This window comes from Limulus polyphemus, unplaced genomic scaffold, assembly GCF_000517525.1.
Source record: "Limulus polyphemus unplaced genomic scaffold, Limulus_polyphemus-2.1.2 Scaffold1268, whole genome shotgun sequence".
Classification (NCBI taxonomy): Eukaryota; Metazoa; Arthropoda; class Merostomata; order Xiphosura; family Limulidae; genus Limulus; species Limulus polyphemus.
This window is the reverse complement of record NW_013666878.1, coordinates 298,738-305,145: the sequence shown is the minus strand read 5'-3', so window position 1 is coordinate 305,145 and position 6,408 is coordinate 298,738. Positions and strand designations below refer to the sequence as shown.

Sequence of the window (6,408 nt, the reverse complement as noted above, 5' to 3'; positions counted from 1 at the left end):
GCTATTATGCAAAAAGAGATATGGTATCGTAATGGAATTCATTTAAAGTACTTTATCACCATTGTATACACATAAAATGGCATCAAAATGTAGTTCATTACACAAATGTTGTTATTATATAAGTTTTAAGTTATTAATTTTATAAAGAAATATTTTAAAAAATCCTCAACCTCCCATAGTATGAGAATTGCTCTTTAGGTCTTCCCTCACCACCCCTCCCAGAAGTATAGAATTTAACATAAGTTACTCATTATAATGAATATTTTACTCAAGCAAAGCATAATTTTTATAGTTTTCAATCTTATTTGTTTACAGAGCCATAAACTAGAAAATCAGATGCACTTGCCATGCCCACATGTTATATCCTCTGTTTCACAAACTGCCAATAGTTCTCTCTGATATTTTAATACTATATTATTTATAGCCAATAGAAAGCCAATGTTTTAATCTATCAAATGACATATTATATCATGTTGTTTTCTATACAGAGCACTGTCTATTTCATCATTCAGCTTCAAAAGTATTCTCATGGAAATTACGTCAATGATCTCAGTTGAATTTGTAGCGGCTCTTATCACATAGTTAGAAAGGCAGAAATATTATGATAGTTATAAGACATTGTTTGCTTTTCGCATGTTATTGATCTGTGTTTTTAAGTTTAGTATTTAATTAAATAAAAAATTATTTAGTGTGGTAGTACCATCAGTATAAAAAAGTAGGCTTAAGGTTCAATAACAGTCAACAGCAAAAAAAATAAAATCGAGGTAAGTACTGCTTTTTTTTGGGGTATTCTTTATTTATTATTATAAAGGTAACTAAAATGCAGAAATTAGAAACTTTTTAGGTTAAATTATGCAAGATAATGAAAATTACTAATAATACTAAAAATTTGTTCTCAAGGTATGCTCACAAGCACCTCATGCATTAAGTAATTCCATACAGTAACATGAGCTGCATGTTCATTGAGTGATTTACAACTTCTATGGTGAGATTTTTAGTTATATATGGTTCAAAGGCAATAAAACAATAAAATTAAGTAAAAACTGATATATACTGTAACAAGCTTTAAGTTTTTTTAGAATAAACAATTGTAATTTCAGGTTACAATTTGCGATCATTCTAAAGAGAAAAAAGGGTAATTTAAATTTATTTTGTATTTTTATGGTGGTTACAAGGTCATTCAAATTGACCAGATGGATACAGAAAAGGACATATGAAATATAAAATTCTAATGAAAAAAATGTTGGATATTTATTTGGGCAGTCTTATAGATTACACAAATGAAATTTGACAATTTTCTGATGAAAAAAAGCATTTTTAATCTTAATATGAAAATCACTTTGCCCTCAGAGCAGTCAACACTCTGACTCAGTATATTCACAGACAAATTTTTATCAAAAATATTTTATTAAAAAATTCTGATTTTTTTTCAAAAAAAAAAAAAGACTTGTATTGCTTACTAAAAGCTTGAAAATGTTTGTGAAGAAACATAAAACAAATTAAAGGTTATAGTATGGAAACTCTGATAGTCATTTTGTGGTCACAAAGATAGTGAAATCCACCAAGTTAAGTAGCGAGAGAGATAACTGGTGAAAACTAGCAGCAAAATTTTCCACAAACAAAGGACCTCCAGCAGTCATATACATATTAGAAGCTGTGAGGAATTTCAAAGCATAAGGTTGTATGGTATCTAGTGTCCTGCAAACAACCCTAGTAGAGGACATTAACGTGTCTCATTCCAGATATAATCTTGGCTCATAAACAGAGTTAGAACCTTGAAAGGACAAAGCCATAGAAACATGAGAGTTCATATTGTAGAACTGCTCAAAAATGTTTTCAGATTTTCTTAAATATAAATATATATATACACAAACACACATACATATATACATGCAACAACTGTTATCGACAGGTTTTTAAATTTAGGAAAACCTTAGAAGAATGACTCATGGCCCAGCAAAGTAACAGATCATAGGCCTAAAAATTTGTGTACAGAAACCAACCAGTTGATGCATGAAATTTTCTGTAGTACAAGCAAGAGTACAGAATAATTCTTGTTAGAAGGTTTGAAAAACAATCTGAAAAGTAACCCTTACACAGCTTGTAGTTTACCACTGTTCAGAAACTAACAAAAGTGAGAAATGAAATAATAAACTCCATGAAATTTGAAAACGAAGAGTAAGCATGTACTGAAAGAAGAGATAGTCAGAAAGACAGTAATTACAATATCAACGAATATCAAATCAATCACAAAGTTTAAGAATGAAGTTAGTTTTGAATGTAAGTCCTTATGGAGATCTACTGCACATGGAGAATGTGTCACCCTCCAACTGGAAGGACTATTGCTGCATGTTGAGCAAGTGCAATTCATGTAAAAACATGACTTAGATAGGAGATAGTTCAAGACTAGTGACATGCATTGGTAGGAATGCAAAAAATAACTACTGTGTAAAGAGGTAAGTTTGAAGGTAGTATCAAACTACTTAGTAATAATTATCTAGTAGAAATAAAAACAGCAACTAATAATTAGACATAAATGGTTGTATAAGCTACTAAAAATAACAAAGACTGATAGATATTAGACTGCCACAACCTTACTTAGATACTTCAAATTATTACCTAATAATAATAACTTCTGATAAAAGTAAGCTATTTATCTAGAGCTGAACTAAAAACAGATTAAACTAAATGTAACATTATCTCATCTTATCCAGTAGTAATGTTTTTAAGAAGTATTTTGAAGATGTTTGTATTTACCAGGTAAACTTTCCAACCCAGAGCCAATTTCTTGAAAGTCATCTTGAAATTTCTTTTCTTTCTTCCCACTCAACACATCATCTTTTGAGTCATTATCATCATAATTCTTGCTCAACTCAGAAATAATATCATCTTGTTGTGTGTCATCAGGTTCATCTGACTGTATTCTGACAAATGTGTTCTGAAATCAAAAGGTTAATAAAAACAACTATGAGTCACTAAAACAGACAATCCAATATATACATACAAGGTTTCTACAATTTACTTAATTTAAAACATAAGTATACAAAACTTGTTTTCAAAGCTGTGGATTTTCCTCAGAGAAGTGTCAGCAGTAAGAGGAACAATTCATTAACAAAAGCTCATCCGAGTAACAAACACTAATAAAATCAAAACTTATACAGCAATTAATGTAATTTTCAACCACAACAAGCTATGAACTCAGAGCAAACCTGAAAATCAGTATAGCTAATCAAATACACTTTTCTTACATTCCTATTTATAAACATTAGAAAACATTCTTTCATCAGCTGTTAGCTTGAACAACTATTGTATAATTAATTTTCTTTGAAAAATGTAAAATTAGTATAACATGCCTGATTTTATCAAATTCTCCCAAACACATTTTTTAACTAGTGAAAAATCCCCAGTATAACTTTAGAAAAAAATTACATGTGTAGCTAATTTATGATGGCACATTACTGTTTAAGCTGTGTCAAGTTAGTAGTAGAAATTTACATATAGCACAACTAAAACCTAATGTTTATGAGGATACAAATCAGTAAATGAGAAATTGCATGAAAAGTTGAATCATCCATGAAAATATAATAATGTTAAATATCATACAAATAAACCAACATGCTAAACTATGAATTATTTTCACCAGATAGTTAAAAAGCCCACAAACAAAAGAACAATATTACCATAATATCAATGTTATTTTAATTTCATTTGGCTTATTTAAGTTCCTTTAGGACTATTTAATCAACATTTACTAACCCAAAATACTATTTTATAATAACAGAAATATTTTCTTTCATGTAAAAAATACTGAACATTTTATTATAGTGTTAACACAATAAACTTTTTAAGTTAGCTGGTATAATACCATCATTGTAAAAATAAAACATTACTGCAGCTAATATGGAGAAGTTAAAACATTGTTGTTAATTGTTAACACAATAACAGAATATTATCTGAATAGACTTTCTAGTTTTATTCATTCCCTAATGACTTGCAAACTTTGTAAGGTGTTTTTCTTTGATGTTTTTCTAATTTTTACACTAACTTTAGATTTAGGATACTTGAAGAATATCAAAAAAGACTGTCTAAATACTCATTAGCCCAATAATTAAAATGAGTTGTGATTATTTCTTTTCTTTGGTTGGTTACAGTGTTTTGAGCAACTGCATTAGCAAACAACAATTAAGGCCTTAACATTGTTATAAAGACACTTATAAACATGTAAAAACACCACTGAATTGTCTCTAATAACAAATATACACACTATTATTACAACTGATGACTGATAACTAAATAAATCTTTTGTTGCTTATAAATATTGAACAATGCAATAACATTGTATGTATGAAACATTTCACATAAATAAGTTTAGGATTAAATATGTAACTTAATTTCTAAATTACAGTGGAAATTTTTAAGACAGAAACTTTAAAGTCAATTTCATATTTTAACTCTAACTGTATTTCAACAGTTTCAAACCAAAAATATTTTAGAATCAATATTTTGTCATTACTTTTGTCACCTTAGCTACTGTAATTTTTGCTAAAAGTATTCCTTATCAGTAAATAAGCAATAAACTAAACAGTAATAATAAATAAACATTTTCCATCATTTGCACAGAGATGAAAGTAAAAATATTTTTAAAATTTTTCTTTGCAAGTTACATAAAATAAAAATTACTAAATATCAATTCTAAAACATTTTTGAGTTAGAAATTGTTACAATAGTTAGACTTATTACCCATACTTCAATTTTGAAATTGACATGTAATCTGACAGATGTCCACTTATTGTGGTAGGGTTAATACATAATAATATGTTCATTTAATTTGTAGCTTCTAAACGTTAATTGAAAACCCCATTAATCACAATTATAACAAAGTGTATGAATGTGTTAGTGATATTTCCTAATCGTAAGAATAAATAATTTTTCTTTTACTACTTCAGAACATATCCTTATAATATTGTGTATTAAATAAAGCATATGGCCAAACCAGCTTTGAGGTTGCATCATGTGAAAAACCATCAAGTGTTTTAAAGTTATCCTGCCAATTCCTACGTTATTTCTTTACTTTTTGGTGCTCCCATTCCTACTTCCTAATTTTTTTATTTAAAAATTGTTTACACTTGTCTCATAGCTTTTTCTGGTACTAAGTCTTGAGAGTAACTGTGCTCTAGACCTGTCCTTCTCATAGCTGTTCTTAGGGCTATCTCTCGACATTTCCTGGCTTTTGCTGATATCTTTGCAATAATTTTTCTTCCATCTAGCCAGGATGGTAGCCTTTTCTTTGGCTTCATTAATGGCTAAGACTTGTATCACATATTCAGCATTATTATTTCTAGCCTTATCTCTATTCTTGCTGTGATACTCTCTCCACTGAGACAAAGACTTTTCAAAGTTATCAACATAAGACTTTAGTTATAACCTAGATCTAGAGAATCTACATAGTCCACATTTTGTTATCTAGCTGATACACTGCAGGCTGATCACATGGCACACTTGCATAAGCAATCATGCACACACACACACACACACACACACAACATAAGTGTGTTAATTGTTACTTGGCAACTTACAGTGTGCTCATAATAATAAAATATAGCTACTAATGTACTGTTAGCTCATTAGTTGTGTTGCAAAATGGTTATTGTTATTATTAGGGTTATAATTAAAACTATGAAAATGCTTTTAGCCAATTTAGCGTAATTCAATCTCGTGCATTTAGATTTGTATATGGGGAAGGCAGGAGAGAGCTATGCCTTTCAAATAATGTTAGGCAGTCATTCAAATAGTCTGACTGACAAATTTGTAGTTTTGTGAAATCTTGTTTTTTACTCTACCGACTGTCTCAAGTGCTTTGTTAGCTTGTTATTCTGATGGTTTGCTTACTACTCAACAGTGTGTATAAAGTGTTTATAAAGTTTTGTTTACATGCTGTTTGCAGTGTGTTTGAGATTTTAATTTGTATTGCACATATTGCATATCCTGCCCATTCCTACTATAAGTACTACCGTACTTATGATACACTGGAAGTCACCAAACATTCACATCATATACTACATTATGGCTGATCTAACATGGAATTCTTCAACTTGTATGCAGTATAGGGTTTAATTCTGTAGATAATTCAGCAAACATGTGATGTATTTTCAGGTTTTGACTAGAAACATCTTACCACTGATCTCATTTCAAGAAAATGATCTTCAGAAAAACAACATTACAACTACTTAACCATTTTTCTCTAATAAGAGACCTGTAAAAGTCTATAATTTACAAATTACCTCAGTTTTCACTGGTACTTTATCATAATTCTCTTCCCATTCTTCTTTTTTTGACACCAAACTTACAAACTGTTTGTGAAGATCTTTCTTTTAAGAAATCAGCTTCTCCTGTATATAAAATATACTG

The 6,408-nt window shown here is 29.3% G+C and overlaps 1 long non-coding RNA gene across 1 annotated transcript in view; it reads right to left on the bottom strand.

Moving 5' to 3' along the window:
• Positions 1 to 2,743: 2,743 nt before the first annotated feature.
• LOC106462861 overlaps positions 2,744 to 6,408 on the bottom strand; it is a 6,977-nt gene continuing 3,312 nt past the window's right edge. The window contains exons 2-3 of the long non-coding RNA XR_001291013.2: positions 6,282 to 6,389; positions 2,744 to 2,938 (exon numbers count right to left, since the gene is read on the bottom strand). This is a non-coding gene — a long non-coding RNA (uncharacterized LOC106462861). The remainder of the gene's footprint in view (positions 2,939 to 6,281; positions 6,390 to 6,408) is intronic.